This window comes from Coloeus monedula, assembly GCF_965178545.1.
Source record: "Coloeus monedula genome assembly, chromosome: Z".
NCBI lineage: Eukaryota > Metazoa > Chordata > Aves > Passeriformes > Corvidae > Coloeus > Coloeus monedula.
Window position 1 is genome coordinate 9,881,346 of NC_138822.1, and position 19,835 is coordinate 9,901,180.

The 19,835-nt window shown below is 43.5% G+C and overlaps 1 protein-coding gene across 2 annotated transcripts in view; it reads right to left on the reverse strand.

The window, feature by feature from the left end:
* LOC309585121 (paralemmin-1-like) overlaps positions 1-19,835 on the reverse strand; it is a gene marked incomplete at both ends in the record, with an annotated part of 123,638 nt that overhangs the window by 17,257 nt on the left and 86,546 nt on the right. The window lies entirely within an intron of this gene.

Sequence of the window (19,835 nt, forward strand, 5' to 3'; positions counted from 1 at the left end):
TTTCCCCACTCCCCTTTGGGATATCTAGCTGTGCTTTCTACTGTTACTGCATGACACTGGGGTCCCCAGAGGCTTTGGGTAATAAAATACATAGACAGTTCAGAAAATAAACTTACTGTGCTAGGCAGTAAACACTCAGCACTCTCATTTCTCTTGTCAAGACCTAGTGGCTGAGACCTCACGCCTTAAAATGTGTTGATTATGATTTGGGATACACTTTTATAGAGCTTAGATTCTCCATTACTTTAACTCAAACCTCCTTTTATTGACGTGATTTATGCAGATGTAGGGATATTCCCTCTTTCCCCCCACTCTCCTCCTTCTATGTGTGCTACTATCTTTATTTTCTCACTTTTGGGGGAAAAAAAAAATTATATATATATGTATATAAAATAAGCCAAGATGAATGCATGTGGACAGGGATAGTTACCTAAACCTTCCTTTGCCTACCAATAGATCTGTGATCTGTAGCTGCTCATAGCTTGTTGAACCATACTGAATGTGACATATCAGCATCACCCAGTACTTTCCTTACCCATGGCTGCTTGCTCCTGCCTTTCTGTCACCACTTTTCAAATGAAGGATCCGAACACTGATCCACACTAAAGGACATATTTTTGCTCTTTCCCAGTCCTGCTAAGCTCAGGACTCCACTAATATGAATTCAATCACAAGGCAGAGAGCAAGGAGAAGGTGATGTAGGGAGGATAGATGGAGGAATTACTTCTTTGACAGATGTGACAGGTTGAGTTCCTTGTGAAATTCTTGTGTTTAAATATAGATGGAGGGGTCTAACTTTAGGCATCCACCTGGGGAATTTTTCCTCACTTTTTCATTGTATGATGATGAAAGATTTGTGGCACTTACTGATCATGCTTCTCATTAGAGGGAGGGAAAAGTATCACAGGCTCAAGTTGCTGCAGATGGAAAAAGGCAGATTTTGCTCTCCTGAAGAATGTGAATACTTAATAGTCTCAGGTTCATGGTGATTTGCTAAACTGCCACTTCTCTCTCAAAGATAACACCCTCATCACTAAGTTAAAATGGCTTAATTGCAATAATTTAAAAATGAACTGTTGGCAGGTACTGCTTCAATCCACTTAATCTTTCCTCCAAAATAATATAAAACATAAAAGATGCAAAAAATTTCAAACTAAGTATTTTGTTCTGCTGCAGTGGAACAGTTTGATACAGGATAAATTTTCTCCCTCATGTTGTCATTCAGGGAGAAATTTTTCAAAATATCCTTTCCTATCTTGACTTTTTTATCTTGACTTTTTAAAATACCTAGTGAAGTGAAAAATTCATTTGTAGCTCAGGTCAGGCATTTGCCACACTTCTGCTAAATTAAAGAACTTAGAAGTCAACAGGTAGGTACCTTCTTTTCCTTCTCTCTCCCGGATTTGTAGATCCATGTACATTTGTACCTTGCTGACAAAGACATTTGAAATATTCTGCTGTGCTGCCTGGTGAAAATAAATTGCAGAGCTGGGTGAGTCAGGGTTTACTGGTATATTTCACTTCTTTCCCAGTGAGTCACTGAGCAGCATTTTCAGGATGCATATTCTGTAAACGAATACATTTTGCTTGCTATATGACTTGGGAAGAGACTGAAAAATGGGAGTGTGTAGAAGTCAGCAATGACAAAATACAGGGGGAAGAAAGAAGTCCTTTTTCTTTCCAATGAACTGGACATTACTAAGTAGTTTATGACAATGAAAACTCTGAGTATATGAGGAAACTCCTTTGATGCAAGGTTATGAGTAAGTAAACGCCATGTAATCTGGGGTCATTGCAAGTCACCGGTTTTTTTGTACACCAGCTCAAATTGGAAGTTTGTCATTGCTTGGTCTTGCAGGGAAACTTTGCTTTCAACACACACACATGTGCACTTACACATGAACAGATAGCAACTGATTTATATTTTCTTGCTTTCTGACTGCTTGCTCTTTCGGTTTTAACCCTCTTGGTTCACTTCTTCAGTTTCTGCTTCCTTCACTCCAGCCAACCCTCACCATTAAAATGAGCTTGGGCAGATGAGACATTATGTTACTCTATTTTGACAAGACATCTTGTTGTTCTGATTTTTGTTATCTTTTTTTTTTTCGGTTTGTTTGTTTGTTTTGGTTTTTTTTCCTGGATCCCTTCTTTGCTTTCTTTTAGAAGTGATACTGACAACAACTTGCTAAAGAGGAAGAGGATGGAGACAGAGCTACCAGGATTTAGAAATATGGATAAAGCTGTCAGGAACAGAGATCTTCTGTGTGACACTGAATAAGAATGCATAAAACTCATCCTGTGGAGGCAAATTGCTGTTTCCTTACTGAAATCAGTACAGGTAGACTGAGAGTCTCCCAGGCTCAATGTAGAATGCAGAAAAATTGCAGGAAAATTACAGGTCATTCATCAGAATGTATCTGTTAGATAGCACAGCGGTCATATATCAGACATTGGTATCCACAATTTTTACATTGTTGCTCAATTTTATATCGCCCTTGTTTGTATTCTCTAGGCCTAAGGGCTAAGGCACCTCTGCTGAGGTATTTCTATACTCAAGGTCAGAGTGTCCATGTGACCTGTTGTATATATTCTTGAGTAAACCACCTGGGTACCACAGACCTTGCTGGAAAATTTGGACCTAGAATCCTCACCACTTCTTTGTGCTGTCTTTTTTCATATGGTCCAGCAATACAAAAATTTAAATCATGCAAACTGAAGGCTGCTTTGCATGGTTTATTTTTTTAGTGAGTTTCATATAATCAGAATTGCTCAGTGGTAAGGAGAACTGCCTGGTTTTTTGATAACAACATGAAAAAGAGTCATGTAAATTTGGTCTAAAAAAGAAATACACTAGTATCACATCTGTTTTGAGCAACATGCTTTATAATGGCTTAAACAGTAATAAATCCATTCAGAGTGCACACATACACACAGAAATATATACAAAGTCCTTACACTCTTCCTGTGTAAATCTGTTAAATGTCAAATAATGTCCTTTTCTTCTAGCCCGGTTTAAAAAGGATATGCCTTAATTGTCATTTGGCACCTGGCAAGGAAACCCTTGTTCCTCAGCAGGCTTCTGAGCAGATTTTGGGCTGGCCTTTGAAAGATGGCCACAACAATAAAGCCAGTTACATAAACAACTACAATGTCTGAAGTGTTGTACGGAAGAAAATTAAGAAAGAAAATGCAGATTCAGATGAGGCAGAAGTGGTATAAAATAGACTGCTAGTATTTCTGCTTCATTGGCCTGGGCAGTTACCTGATGACTGAGATTTGCTAAACTGTTTATATAAGAAGAAAATTGGGTCAGAGAGTCTGGGGTTGCTGTGGCAGGGGCAAGGGTTTAGCTTCAGTGATTGTATTAGAGTCCTGTTTTCCCAAATACCACAGAAACAAATGGGAAATTTTGTCACTCAGAAAGGCAACCCTGCTTTGTTTCTTGTCTGTCCTGCAGCTCTCTCTAATGGATGGCTGCCATAAGCATCTGAGAGTGTAAGAGGATTTCTGGCGGGGCTGAGAAGAGCTGTCTGTGTAAGCTAGGAAGATGAGTGACTCTCCTCCTCATGTTAACAGTGTTGCCCTACTGTGAAGAGGAAGGAACCACAAACAGCTGAAGGGATGCTGTTTGTGGTTCCTTGCTGTCTTTTGGACAGCATTTTGCAGTCATCTGGGGGACCCTGATTCCTTGGTTAGTAAGACTACAGGCTTCTAGGATAATAAAGGCTGGAAACGACTTTGGGAGGTCTCTGGCTCAACCTCCTGCTCAAAGTAGGGTCAGCTATGATTAGGCCAGGATGCTAACAGCTTCTTCCAGTTGGGTCTTGAAACTCCTGAATGATGGGGGGAAAAACGTATTTCAAGGCTACTTACGGACCTTCTCTTTTAGAGTCTGTAGCTATCATGCCCTGAAAACTTCAGACCAGAACCTTACAGTACTGCAGGGGAAGGAGATGTACCAGACTGATAAAGAAATTCTGGCCTGTGCGTTTGGTGGGATTTTGACCTTAGTGGGCACTACACGAATGTGGGCAAGGCAGCCAGTGCAGCTTCTGAGAAGACCAGAGGCAGAAATAGCACAAGAACTCCCCTGCAGAGATGAAGGGATACGGACCACAGGCACAGTCAGGTAGGAGAGAATACTGTAATTTAGATGACAAAAAGGGAGTTAAGCAGGGAGATCTCAGAGGTGAAGAGGCAGCAGGCAAGGCTTGGTATGTACACATGTGCATTTACATTTAGCACTCAGCACCCAGCAAACATTGTGCTTGGATACAGGGCTCTGTTTTGTGCTCCAGTCTGAAGGTGTTGAATGCACTTTCTCTAGGTGAAGGATTTCTTCTGTTTCTTATGTTTCCCATGCTAAGATGTTGAAACCCACAAACCTGGCCTGTCATTTTCCTCTTTGCTGAAAAGCAGAGGCTGTTCTGCCTTAGGTGCCTTTCCTCAAGCCCAGGAGAGACCCTGAGCATGGTCCTGCAGGGCATTCACAGAGTGAATGAAGAAGCTGATGCAGAGTCACACTGGTTTGCAATAGGAACACACAAATCCTAAGTCAGCAGAACTGCGCCTCAAGAAAACAGGCTTCTCTCTCCAGCTAATTAACTCTAGCAGACACATGACTTCTAGAAATATCTACATTTGGCTTAGCAGTGTTTTGTTTTTCAGGGTAGGAAGGTAATAGCATTATAAACAGGGAGAGCAGCTGCAGGTTTATGGACCAGTTTCTTTAGCCTGTGCTAACTATGCATTTTGGGTTGTACCTGAGAAGTACTCACGCAATTTTTGCAGTGAAAACAGAAATGTAATAAAAATTATGTCTGCAGCATACACACTGGCATGTCAGTGGAAAAAAGAACATTCATCAGCACTAATAAGGAAAGTATACAAGTATTCAGAACTTAAGAGAAAAACAGGAAAGACCTAATCAGAGTAAACACTTGAAGGGAAAAGGTGACGGATGAATACGTAGAGTGGGGGATGGTTCAACTTTAACTGATTATTTTGCTATGGCTTGACTGACACCATGAATCAAATTGATACAAAAGCCACAAATAAGACAGTAATTAGTATCAGGTCTCTCAGAGCTAAACACCCTGAGGTGTTACAGCTGGTATTAAAACGGGAGAGTCACAAGCAGACCACTGCAACAACCCCTTGCTATTTACTGAACAGAGAATTAAACACCAAGTTTAGGGGTAACTGGGCTTGCCAGAGGGCTGACACTGATTCTATACAAAACCTGTGCCTGTCCCAAGGATTTTACCCTTTTTAAAGGTAGCTTTTGACCACACAACAAAACTAGAAGCTGAAACTTTACATGTAGGGTCCACCCTTCTGGAAGTACAGTGCCAAAAATGCACTGGCAAAAATGCTCCGCTCCATGGGCCTCTCATTCCCATTTCTTTTCGGGGCAGCAGGGTACCTGTTAGCTGACCCAGGTTCAGAAAAAACTTGGAAAATGAACTTGCAAGGCCAAAGGTCCCCCCGAAAGACATGTAAGTCTCTTAAACAAGCATAACTGGATCCCAGTCCAGCACCTCAGCCCTTGGCAAACTTTCTACTACCTGTATCAACTACCAAGCACCAGCAACCTGTCTGTAAGCCAGCATGCCTATGAAACTGGAGCTGAAATCTACATGCCACAGCTGAGAACAGTACACTTTGTCTGCTGTATGGGAGGGGGAAATCACTCAATAATCTTTGGTTTAGTTTTCACATTGGCTTAGTTCTCTTAGCAAACACCAGCAGTTGTGCTGAAGCCAGTGGGACCATTTGTGGCTGTCACTCTGTATTGACACACAGACCGTTCTAATGGCAAAAAACCTGCTTAATTTCAGGTCTGTTGCAGGCTGAAATGGGGTTCCAGAGCTGAGTAATTCAATGCCTCTTATTTTAGTCTTTTTGCAGTCCTCATCCTTTTTTGAACAGCTCACTTTCAAAGAAATAAGCTGGCAGGGCACATCTTATGATTTCCAACAGGCTGTAAGAGTGCAGTTGAAATTCAAGAGCAGCAAACTTAATGAACATCTTTGAAAAGGCAAAACCTTTGTGACTTGAAAAACTGGGACTCCATTATCACCAACCAGTGTTTGGATATGAGATCCAGGCATGACACTGAATGAGTTGTTCAGGTAATCCATATGAATCTTGCTGAACACATGAGAAGGGAAACAATTCCCTCCACCTGGAAAAAGTTGCATCCTAGTACCAGCTGAGGAACTTGGGAAGAGAAGTAAAACTTCACAATTCACTTTGCTGTCTGAAGTAAATATGTATACACAGAGAGAGAGAGAGCAGTATAATGATCTTCTGCATCTGCCTGGTGTAGGATGAGGTTAATCCACGCTATCTTAGACAAACCAAGGCAATCAAGTCAAGCACTGGCCACAGGACTTCTTGAGCTAAGCAAGATGAGCTGGAAAACACAACAATCATTACCTTGATTTGACTACTACAATGTGGCCTGCTCTGGATGTAGAAGACTTAGTGTCAGTGGAATGGAAATTCTTTGACCTGAAATTGAATAAGTAATACAATTGAGTCCCTTTCCTTGCCTAATCAACACTGTTTGCATATTAACTTTTGCCTGTGGTTTGCCTAATGCAGCATTAAATCTCCCAAATATGGGGACCTTCAGCTCTCTGATGTGACTCTTCCTCTAACTGAAACCACTTTTTCATAAGCTGCTTTTTCTCTCCTTAAGATGTTATCTCAGCATAGTACGATTTCCTCATACCACCTTAACACAAAACTTTTTGCCCTCATGGCACTTACAGCCCATGCTTGTTTCTGGACAGTGTAAACCTTTCTTAAGCCTAGTTCTTCCAGTCTTCTTCAAATGGGAGATGTCTCCAGTCCAAGTGAGATTTTGACCTTAAAAACTTCCCACTGACTTAGGAGATGGCAGATCACTGACTGGAAATCAGTGAATCACTATGCCTCGGATGCTTGCCCTTAGAGCAGAGGAGTACATGCCTTGACCCTCCTTTGGGAATGGAGGGGAAAAAAAGCCCTGTTCTGGACCCAGTGCAGTGGCCAATGATCAAAGGGGTGAAAGAGCAAAGTGTCTACTTATTTTCTCATGTGCTTATAACAGAGTGTTTGGATTGGAAAGCTCCTGTTTGTGCTCCTCACCAGGCTCCAGACAGGACCTGGCAGATCTGACCAAGTCCCTGATAAGTCAAGCAAACACCTCGATGCTACCTGCCCTGGTAGCATCTGGCTTCTGAATCATCCAGCCTCTGGAGCATTCGTGTTTAAAAGAAACAAGAACAAATGCTCTGGTTTCTTGGCCCAGCCAGGTAAGATGAAAATGGCTATTTAGGCTCTTCCTGATGAAGCTGGGTTTTCTCTCTCTTCTTCACCACTGATATAATTTTCTTCTTCCCTCCCAGATCTGGGCCTCCTGCCTCTGGAGATTCATGGGCCAGTGTCCAAAACATGAGAGCAAATGAAGTAAGAGCCACAACTGACATAAAATGCTCGGCCTGCACAGAACCAGACATGCAGATCTTAACGTCTGGACAGACAGGTAATCACATCATAAAACACACAGGACTTACACTGCAAGCACAGAGGTGCATCATCTGTGGCTCATTGTTTGGTGTTCACTGGGATGGCAGGAGAAACACAAGGAAGACAAAATGACTGTTTGAGAGAGGATACGTGCTCTACTTTGCAATTGAAAGGCGAAGGAGCAACAACGCAGGAAAGACACTGAATCCTGCAGAAACCTGCTTGGTTTCCCATGGCTTTAACTAAAATTGGCAGGACAAGCACCAGGACAGATGTCCTGGGATGTCTGAGGACACACAAGAGTATGAGGGAAGAACATACCGGTGTGGCTTTTGGTCACAAAATCCTCTCCCCCATCACGATGTGCTTTGCTCCTACCTTGAAGCATCCTTCAGGGGACTGGTCAGGCACTCTGAGCACAGGCAATAGGCTCCAGAGAGGCCATGATTGTGGTGGGACCTTGAGTCAGAGGACACATATTGCAAGACGTAGTCCAGGTTGAGGAGGGTTGCACGTGCAATTTTCCCCAGCACAAAGTCCTGTACACAGTAGCATGCACCCAGAGACCCAAAAAGCAACACAGGTGTGGCTAGCCCTGTGAAAAACAGCTTGTTGGCTCATCTCAGCTATGCACATGAAATTTGTTTAGGTTTAGCAACAGATGCCAGCAGTTCAGCTGTACAGTGGATTGCGTTATTTATATCTTGGGAGAGATCCAAGAAATAGGGGGAGAGCAATTGGGGGATGACGGCGGAGTGCTCATTCTTCCATTGTGCAGCAGTGCTGGCTGCTGCAGTTACCCAAGGTTAGCGCAGATGTATTACCAAAATGGATGCGTGACCTAATGCAGTACCCACTCTGCAAGCTGCTGAAGAAGGAGGATGTTTTTCTGCAATTCCTGTACATACCGATATACTGGAGGTGCACATTCAGTTACCTAGAAGCACTTACAGGGAAGGTAGGAAGCCTGGAAAATCTCCACCATCTTTTTAAGTGAAGGGAAGTTACACAAAAAACCAAACGTAAAAGTATTTTCTCTGAAGAGATTCCCACATACAAACTAGGAATACACCTTTTGTCTCTGACTTACAGTGTCAGATGAGAAATGAGCTAAGGCTCATGGCGTGCTCAGGACAGAACATGAGCAAGGCAAAGACGCCCTGCAGAAAAAGAACTGGGGGTGCTGGTCAACAGCCATCTGAACACAAGCCAAGATTGCTAATGGCATCCTGGCTTCTATCAAGAATAGCATGGCCAGTAGGCCCAGGGCAATGACTGTTGCCCTGTCCTTGGCACTGGTGAGGCCACTCCTCAAGTCCTGTGCTGCGTTTTGAGCCCCTCACTCCAAGACAGACATCAAGTTGCTGGAGCATGTCCAGAGAAGAGCAAAAAAGCTGAGGAAAAGTCCAGAAGGAGGCTCAGGGGAGATATCACTGCTCTGTACAGCTACCTGAAAGGATGTTACAGTGGAGGTCAGTCTCTTCTCCCAGGTAACAAGTGACAAGGCAAGAGGAAATGTCCTCAAGTTGTGCCAGAGGATGTTTGGATTGGATATTAGGAAAAAATTCTTTGCTGAAAGGGTTGCCAAGCACTGTAGCAGGCTGACCACAGAAGTGGTGCAAGCACCGTACCTGGAAGAGTTCAAAAGACATGTAGATGTGGTGCCTAGGGACATTCTTTTGAAGGAGCTACAGCAGAAATGCCATAAAATTCTGCAAACTCAGAGTGCAGGCAGTGCTGCATTGAAAAGCAGAACACATGGGAGGCTGGGTTTAAAAGTAACATCCTTAGCTAGGGCTGCAGAGGGCATGTTGTCTTCTGCCTGGACCTCAGGTCTCTGCAGCTTTTTCCTTAGCTATCTATTTTTTCTCCCTGTGAGAGCTGGGGAGGTGCTCTCTGTGCTCCCATCTGCTCTTCCCGGGGAGCTGATGAGGGTCATGCAGAGCAATTCTTGCAGAGAGTTGTTCTTCTCAGCCACCCATGGGCTGCTGCAGTGACGGGCAGGGGCAAAGGGGACAGTACAAGAGTTGCGCCTGGTAGAACTCAAGAGCACACCTAGAGTGAAAGACAAACTTTTTCCTGGTACAGGTTCTTCTACCTTCTGCCTCCCCTGCCCTTTCTCTCCCTTCCCTCCTTCTTTTCTTCCTTAAATTTCTACAGAGGCTATTTCCACTCAGACTTCTGCTGAGTTTCTTTTTTTCTGCTTAGACAGAGCACTGGCTGCATCCAGAGTCAGTGGCTGGGAACCAGGACTTCACTCCTAGCAGAGCTCCCATTTGGGCTATTTGGAACCCCTCCCTGCCCCTGCCATGTTTAACTTCTAGCAGTATAGAAGCACATGCAAGTGGCTCTTTCATATGGCAATGAAAAGATGTTGCAGTTATTAACTAGAAAAGCAGTGTTGACAAAAACAGCAATCATGGGCCGCAGCTACCTAATTTTATCCTTGCTGTAGCCTCCAGCAAATCATTTTGCCTCTGTTCCCCATCTTGATCCAATGCATTTTGCCAATCCTATAGAGCCCAAATGCACATCAGTCCATGCTTATCCCCAGTAGATGTTTTAGCTGGTGTTATTAATTATACTCACTGCACATGCGAGATTTACATGATTTTGTTTTGAATTGACTCATATTTGCTGCTAAGAATTGCATGGTCTTTGTAATAGACCTCTGGTGCAAACAAGGGATTATCTATTTGCTTCCTGTTGTGGTGGCTTAAAATAGGCTGTTTCAAGGAACATGCTGCTTGCAAGCCAACTTGTTGGTGCAAAAAGCATTGCCCAGCATCCAGCATTCTGAGATACACCATGTGATTGACTGAATTTAGTCTGAGAATAGTACTAAAAATGAAAATGAACCCCAAAAAATTCAGGCTGAAAATGTGAAAACCCAATCAAAGTTTTATAATGGGGGGGATTATTCTGCTGTTCTCTGGCTATTAAAGCACAACTATCATAAAAAGCTGCAACTTAAGGGATCCCATCTGCCTCCTTTCAACATTTTTGAACATACCTTTCCTTGCCTTTTGTGTTGTGCTTTAGTCATGACTGCCTGAACCTGTAAATGCCCTCAGTAGTCCTTGACAAAGGAACTAGATAGTGCAGCTGACAGTCAGTATGCGCCAGCCACTGAACTTTATTAGGTCCCTTTAAAAATTCCCCACATTACATGACCCTCACAAATCCATTCCCCTGCACTGCTTGCCAACAGGGACAGAAAAAGAGCTGCAGGGCAGGAAGGGGAACACCCAGTAGGATCTGTAGCTTGTTTTGTTTGTTTCTTGATACAAACAGTTTCTTGGATCTGAGCTTTGCAAATCTGTTCTCTGCTGTCATTCACTTACAGGAACTCACAGTTCATTATTCCAGGGTGAAGGCTGATGCGAGGCAAGGAACATGCCCCATGGGAATGCACGGATTTTGTGCTGGGAACAATGAGAGATGCACCAAGCTGTTGCCACCCTGAGCATGATGACTGCAGTGTCCTGATCCTGCTTCATCCATCTGATCCACCTTAGTGCTTTTATGTTGTGCTTGTTTATTTATTTGTGCTGGGCAGCAAACACCCCGATGGCACAGAAAGCCACTGCAACAGTGACTTCACTGGGGAGAGGTTTTGCCCTGGTGGGGTAGCTCCAAGGTTTCCAAAGTGCTCCTGCTGAGGCAAATCAAGCCAATCAGGAAGTCCCCAGAAACTTGGGCTGTGTTCGGTTTGTTGTTTCCACCCTTAGACATTTCCTGCTATTGTTCTTGTCGTTTTCTTTGAGTGTTCGCTGGGCTGCTGGGTGGTGCTGCTACTACCGGCAGGGGAGGCCTCCGGTCCTCTTGGGCACATGGAGAGCTCTGTGCCATGCCTTCACAGACTCTCAGCACTAGTTTCTGGCATACAAGTGCAGGGAAGGTGGACCTGGGGTGGTAACTGCATCTCAGTGAGCAAAGTCCGGTTCCTCTTCCTGTTGGCTGTGCTCAGCTGGACAAGAATGAATTCATACCATAAAATGATGAATGAATTCCAGCTCAAGACACTGCTTACCACCCCTGGAGAAGGAGAAGGTGGGCAAGTAGGTGGAAGAAGCAAGTCCACAGCATCCTGGGATCTATATAGAGACCTGTGGAAATACTGACTATATGCTAGACATTGATGGCTCTAGTTTTATCTCTGCCACCCAGAGCCTGGCTTTCACTTTCCAAGGGTACAGGATTTCACCTACAAAGATCTAACCCCACCAGGCCCCTATCGAGAACCAGAGGAGCTATTAACTATCCAGGCTTTCCAGACACAATGCCTGTGTCTCATTTTTTAATTCTCTGAATATCATGATTAATCTTTTATTTCATCAGACACCTCTCACAGGCATCTACCTGCAGTGTGAAGGACAAAAGACCTGGATGCTGCACTCCCTTGGGTGCTGTTCCAGTCTCAACTAGAAATCACAGCAAACCAGTTCCTAGATTGCCCCAGCTGCTCAGGTAATCATGAGCACATCTTTGGATTTCATATACAGTATTAGACAACTTTCTGTGCTGTGGAGAAACTGTAAGATTGAATTTGTCCTTGGACAGCATCTATAATTCTGCAGAGAGATCCCTGGAAATGTGATGTTATTGCTGAGCTGTAGTGGTGAATGCTACACAGCTGTGTGAATGAAGAAATGAGTGGGAAAAATTGCTTTGATATTACCTGAGGCTCCCTTTTGCAGCCCTTTGTTCCACATTTCCTAACATCAGCCAGACCTGAGTCATTGCTATCTGAACCTTCACAGAGCTGGAGTGGAAAAAAAAAAAAAGGAGAGCGTGTTTAATAAGGTGACAATGCCTTTCTAGTCCCTCTTACTGGCTCATGAAAATTTGGAATGAAGTACAGTTTTAACTGTGGAATGCTGAAAAGTTTGCCTTGACGTTGTGCTGCATGTTTGTGGTAGGAGTCAGCTGATGACTTCCTGCCTGCGTGGGTCTCAGAGGGGTGAAATTCTTGACCCCAGACTTCCCAAGAGCTGCAGAGCTTCAGAATCAGGATAAAGCAGATATCTGGGCCAATTTGGTTCAGTGGAACAAAAGCCAGCCAGTAGAGTGTCTGTGGAACAGGATGGGTTATAAAAGAGTTACAAATCTTTCTCTTTAAGAAAACTTCTAAAGCCATGCCAGGGTCTGTGTTTTGATGGTTGACCTCAAGCTGACCATTCATCATAGCAGAGAGGTGGCACAGGACTGCCTTTCTAAGGGTGAATGTCTAAGAGGAGAACCTCAAAGCACCTAGCAGTGTGGTAACCCCCTACTTTCTAATAAATTACTTTGCAGTTGGTTCATTGCCCTTCCTGCAGCAAGCTGAAGAAAGCCAAGTGTAGCCTGATGGGCTCCTGGCTGCGATCCCAGGGCTAGCTGGTTATGAGAAACTAGTTCACCTTCTGTGGTTTCAGTGCATCCCATGACTATGACAAACCTCCCTCACATGGGTCTCCTTGACTGTGAAAACCATCTTTATGCCTGGAATGGTGGTATTGAGGGATGGGATAGCAAGGGGAGGTGGTCCATGTCACATCTCTAGAAAAATCTGCTATGTAACTTGAGAAAAGAGGCAAAAGTTTTGCAGGGATTTCCTGAAGTCTAAATGGCTGATTTTGTCTGGTTTTGAGTCTTGCAGTATTCCTAATGCTCAAGGATCCTGGACTGGAGAAAACCTCAGCTGAGTTATGGCAAAACCATGAACATTGTTAGTGTTACCTGTACAATTGACCCCCTTGTCTCCTTTCTGTGCCTACTACATTTTTTATGTTGGTATTTGAACAAGGTGCTCAAATAAAGTAAGTTCTTGTAAGAATGGGTAGTAATAAATGTGAGACCATTGCAAAAATCTCCTCAGGCTTACAGCACTGACAGATCATTTTAATTCAGTTTGTCTAAAACATGAGAACAAGGGCCAAAACTTTACAGATATCCATAGTATTGGAGAGGCTGGGACCCATTTTCCAGTTTACTTCACGTAGGCAAGTGTGCACAGCCTCAGGACATGAGAATTTAAGAAATTACTGGCCAGTTGCAGGTTGCAGAAGATGTCTGCAGGTGCCATCTGAGATGTACAAAAAAACCTTAGAAGTGGTAAAGGTGCTCCTGAAAACGGGATGCAGGTACTTTTGAAAGCTTGTCTCCTGCGATATCCATGCCAATTGGTGTATAGTTACAAACACTCTTCCAGCTTTGTTGTTTGAAGGTACTTAATCTCTGAATGTTTATAGTTGAAGTGATCAGGCAATAGATGAAAGAGCAGTACTCAAAGCCTTGAATTTAAACAAGAGGGATAGACAGGCATCAAACTGTAGGTGTGTATGTAGTTCCAGTGGTCTGAATAGATGAGTACTTGGATGTAAGCACATGTTGAAGTGTATCTCTAACTCAAGCCTGAAAGGGTAATCACATTAATGTGACAGCTCAAAATTAGGAAAATTGTCCCAGTGCTTTGGAATGGACAGACTGAAAATAAAATTAAACTAACAAGGCTGTATTTGAAATATGGCATAGTAACTCCGAGCAACAACAACAACATTCTGGGTTCTGGAATGCCATTGACTGCATTACAATTACCAACAGACAAGGGCAGCAGGAAGTTCAGGCTGTCAAGATGACTAGCCAAAGGGCTGGCTGGTTAGTCACTAAATGCCAGATGGACACCACCAACTGTCTGAATGATTTCTCCCTTATTTGTAATTGGCCTCAGTTGTGGCTGAGCTCCCTGGCTCTGCGTGTAGTTCTCAGGTCTGCTGTTGGCAGCCCCCTTGGTATACACCCTAGAGGCAGCGTACAAGCTCCTGTCAGCATGACAGTCCCTGAAGGAGCTGTGGGTTTTCTGGTCATGCCCTCCTCTACCAAATTTTGCTTCATTCATGGTGTGAAACGTCCATGGCACCATTTAATTCCACCCTCCTTTAATTTTTTCTTTTTTTTTTTCTCTCCTCGTTTTCATGCCAGCTGTTGTGATCAGTCACAGAGAGACATTTTCTGATATTGGTACGGAACTGCTGATATTTTCCACCTTATGCTCTTTTACTGGTAAGTAGGGCCACTGTAAAGATGCCGTTTTGTGCCCAAAACAGATGCCTTTAAGCATCTCTGGCTTCTCCCCCATGATCCAAATCCACACTGAGTGTTTTTGTGGCCTTCTGGCTACAGAACTGTTCTGGTTTCTGCTCATCGCCCCACTGTGTACCTCCTGCTATGTGTTTGGGACTTGTAGAATCAAGACCAACAGATCCTCCTATAGAAAGTCCTCCTGCATTTATTTGCTTCTGCCTTCTCCAGTGACATGTCATCTTTGGGAAGTACCAAAGTCTTGAGGCCAAGAAGTCCTCAAAAAACTCAACTGCTGGGAAACAAGTGAATGACTTTATGCTGAGTTCCAAAAATTCTGCATGGATTGTGTAGAAGACACAAACCCCGATTTAGAAGGTGAAACAGGAGCTGCCTGATTCAGGCTACTTTTGGATAGCTTGACATTTGAACCCAAAAGTGACAGGAGCATGTACTTGCCCTCATAGAGGTGGTTGTCCCAAAGAGCTCAGTGGTGTTGCAGAGGATGGCTCCTGCCTGGCCCTGCAGCACAAGCACAGCTCTCACCATCATTCTGTCTATGACTGTCTCAGGAGGGTGTCATTGAGACAGAAAGTAGAAACTGTTTTTGAAGGTACCAGGCAGACTGCCTCGCCATTGTTTTCTTGGTGTTACAGTCTGCTGGGAAAGAAAGTAGAGGTGTGCTACTGCTTTTGAACAGGTCAGTACAATTGCAAATGTCAAAATGTCCAATGTTAAGTAGAAAAAAGATGCAGGACAAAGGAGGAGAATGTTTTTTGCCAACAGCACTCCAGCAAAAGGTGGGAAGAGCTATGTTCAGTTTATCATGTCCATGCACATGATGTAGATAACTGTGGATAGATAATTTTCACCCAAAAAATAAGTCTAGCTGTTGGATCTTGTCCAGCCAACCTCTCAGCCAAGAACAAGCAGATGAATATGGTCACTAAATATCCCAGTGAAAGTGGCTGAAGTTGTGCTTTACTCCACATTTGCACAGGGCTGCTGGTGGGCTGTAGTTCATTATCATGGCTCATCTAAAGCATGGTAAGGTGATGCACTCTGGTAATCTGACTGTGAGTTTGAGCCCTTCTTTTCCTTCTGTTTCCAACTCCTACCCCTGAAATCTGTATTGTAGTAAACACCTTCTCAACAGCAGTGCTCTCAAAAACTGTGGCCAGGGAGACTGAGAGAATACTGCAGACAAATGCAACATTCTCTTACAGGTTGCTGAATATCCAGTGCCTTTTCTCTTTTCTCATTTCCCCTTAGATCTCCCTCATGCTCTTCCCACAAAAAGATTGTGTGGACTCACACACCCCAGTGTAGGAAATACTTGTTTAGCAGAGTTTTTTCCCCTAGTATGTATAATAGAACAAACCTTCAGACAGACAAGCTAAATATACATCCATGGACCCAGGGAGCACTGCAAAAAGGCACCAAATGCTAAACTTAACTCTTATGCTCCTGCATCACCTTGTACTATTATTGCATAGTATTATTATGAAGGTCACATACTAGCTTTCTTTTCTGCTTCCCATTCCTGCTGCATACTGTGTGGCTTGCTTTGATAATTGGAAATTGCTCTGCAAACTGACTGCCATGGCCCAGGGGACAGAAAAAGGTCTACCACAGCAGCAAAGAATCAAGAAGAGTCATCCAGGTCCAGATAGCAAAAGAAAAAAAGGGAAAATAATAATTAAAAAGTCCCTAACACTGCATGAATAAACAGAATGTTCAAGGGGAGGACTGCGGGAGGAAAAGCTTCTCTGCAGTGTATGAGGCCATCTAGCGAGCTCAGGCATTGTCACAGCTCAACTTTTTCCATGGTATTTTGTCCTGCTTGTCCCCCACAGGACACTTCACAAGCCAGCTACCAGCCAGGTATGCACACAGATACTTCAACAGTATCCTTCACTGCAAGGTGAATGGAGAAAAACCTTTGTGGGAGAGGAGAGAGTGACAACAGAAAGGGAATGACTGATGCCAGGGAGTGTGGCATGCTGGGTTTTTATGGGAAGTCAGAAATCCAGCTATACTGGCAGTGGAAGGGCAATGTGGTGTGCAAGTTTTCACTGAATCCCGTCCTCAGCTGCACAGCTGGGGATGATAAGGGGAGCTGCTCAGCCAGCAGGCATCGCAGCAACTGCGTTGTTGAGAAAACCTTGTCAGGAACCGTGAGATATAGGCTGCTCAGTATTATGTGGTGTCTTCCCTGACAAAAAACTGCTGAGAGGCAAGGAAATGCGTATGTGATGTGCTAAAATAATTTCAAGTTCTCAGAGAACTGACGCTTGTATTTTATGTGATACTGGACTGGCAGTCTGGGAAGGGAAATGGCTGCAATGCAAAGCATGATACCTACCAAGTCCTATCACGGTGCTTTGCCTCCGAGCAGACCAGAGTGGCTGCCTGGGGATGAACACATGACCAGCTGCACTGCCCATCCACTCCTCTGCATCTCATGTGAGGCTGCCAGGTTACGAGAGCAACAACAAATACCTGGGATTTTTGATAGTTTTTTGTGGCTGCTCAGAGAGCCCTTGAACATACCTGAACCTATGTCTGACTCCAAAACCCATAGCAGTGTCACACTATCCTGGTACAAACTGTGCTTGTTCAACCTGGGATACAATGCTGGAGAATGTGAGTACAGGATGGTATTTTGACATTCCAGGTGCCAGCATGTGATTCCTGCCTGTGCAGTGAGGTTTTCCACTTTTAGCCTAGGCATAAGTGTTTATAGCAAATTTGTCCTGTTGCATTAGCAGTACCTCAGAAAACTGGAAGGAAAAGGTTGGAAGACCCTCACCTAGTAAACACTGGTTTAATCTCATCAAATTCTGGGAGCCAGGTGAGCAGATGATCCACCAGTTTTTCTGTCTTCAGCTGACTGAATGCATTCACTTTCTCATCTCTTGAAAAATTGTTTGATCTGCCTGGACCTTCCTCAAAGGAGAACTCTTCATGCTCACCAGCCTGTGTCTGGAACAGCTATAAATCTGGAGTTTGGTAATTCTAATAATGAAAAACTGTTCCACATTCTCCTGTATTGTCACTGAAGCCTTGATCTCCAAGTTTTAGGACACCAAATTAATTCGAAGTGCAAAATTATTAGTCCCAGTGAAAATAAGTGTGCACATCTGGAAACATTTGCTATTTCATTAAGTGTGTATGTGTCCACGTAGGCTATAGACAGGAGAAACAAAATATAATTAACTTTGTAGCTGTGCAGCCCAGTAAATACAGTAGCACTATTGCTAGTAACAGATTCCAAGCTTTGTAATAGCTTTGCAAGGACTTTAGGACTTGACATGGTCCCTCTGGAAGTGCCCCCTTTGTCTTCTGCATGTCCGTGAAATTGTATGGTGTAGCTACGATCTACAGACAGCAGTGCCAAGCAGTTTGTTCTGTAGAAGGAAATGCGTATGACCCCACTATAGTCATTCCCTGAAGAGGAAGACAGGCTTGTTGCCACAGCTGAAGCTTAGAAAGAGGGATACAGGGAGCTGTAAGGAGGATGATGGGGTGGGATGATGAGACAGGGCAATGAGCAAATTCACAATCATCATATAAAGACATAGAGCAGGATAAAACTGCCCTAGGAGCAGCAAGGAGAGCAAAGAATAAGCATCAAAAGAAGTACAGCCAGCAGGCCAAGGGAGCTGACTCTGCCCCTCCCCACCTGAGCACTGCATCCAGCTCTGTGGGCTGCAGCATCAGAAGGATGTGTACCTGCTGGAGCAAGTGCAGTGCAGAACCACAGAAATCATCAGCGGGATTGGAACACCAGTCCTATGAGGAAAAGCTGACAAAGCTACAGTTGTTCAGCATGGAAAAGAGAAGGCTCTACGGAGACCTTGCCTTCTAGTTCCTAAAGGAGGTTTGTAAGAAAGATGGGGACAGACTTTTTTTTAAAGTCAGGCTCATATCCATAGGACAGGGGGCAAACTAAAAGAGGGTAGATTTAACATACATATAAGGAAGAATTTTTTTTATGGTGTGGGTAGAGAGAAACTGGAATAGATTTCCAAGAGCATCTGTGGATGCCACATCATTCTAAGTGTTCAAAGCCAGGTTGGATGGAGCTCTGAGCAACCTGACCTAAGTTGAAGACGTCACTGTTTATTGCTGGGGGGTTTGGACTGGATGACTTTTAAACCCGAACTATTCTGTGCTTCCATGATTCTATCTAACAAAAGTAATATATATATAGCAGATTTGACATGGAATTACAGACCCATGAAGAAAGACAAAGGTATAAAGGGTGTCAGAAAGAAAATAAGAATTGCTTCAATAGACTCCAAATTGAGGAGAAGAAAACCACCAACATCTACATCACATTCCCCCTGGAAAAGGGAAGATACCCTCACAATCAGCATAATATTTACCTTGATGAGGAGCTGGAGATGCTCATGACTTTACATATATTTTAACTGTGTCTGGGATGGATCCGAAGAGGTTGTGGAAGAGTAACTCTAAGAACAGAAAAAGGGGCAGGTACTACGAAGGCATAAGAGTTGTAACTATTACTCTGCAGACTTATAATGTAATACAGTTCCTTTTTCTCCTCCTGTAATATTTGGCTGATATTAGAAACTAGTCAGCTGTTAGATTGGTAAGATTTTGTTTACCTTAACAACAAAGTTTTGGATTCGCATAAAAAGTCTGCTTATTTTTCATCTACACAATTAATTGAGTGCAACTTTATGACACTGTAGATGGGAGATGATGCTAGCTATTTCCCAGCTCGGTGCTTTGTGCACTAGACTGTCTTTCTTGTGGTGTTGTTTTTTTGTGTTTTGTTTTCGGTTTGTTTGGTGGGTTTTTTTGTTTGTTTTTTGTTTTGTTTTGGGGTTTTTTTTGGTTTTTTTTTTTTGTTGGTTTGGTTTGGTTTGTTTGTTTTGTTTTGTTTTCCTTTTCTTTGATCAGATGGGCTTTGGGCAGAATATTCAGGAGAGTCTATTTTCAAGGGCTAATTTCTCCACAGCTATTTTAAGGACGGAAATAATTTTCTAGGCCCCAGATTGAAATTTGTTTTAAAAAATTCCCAAATGCTGTAACAATACAACAGTATGTTGAGTTTAATGTTACTGAATGTGACAGCACACATTATTTCAGCCTATAGGAGAAAGACCAGACCACTCTGAAATGCCACTTTTGGATCAACACTGGGCTGGTGTTGATCTAGGTCTAAACCAGAAGACTAGGGAATAGATGCCGGACAGTTCCAGAGGGTAGGGGAGGAGGAAACT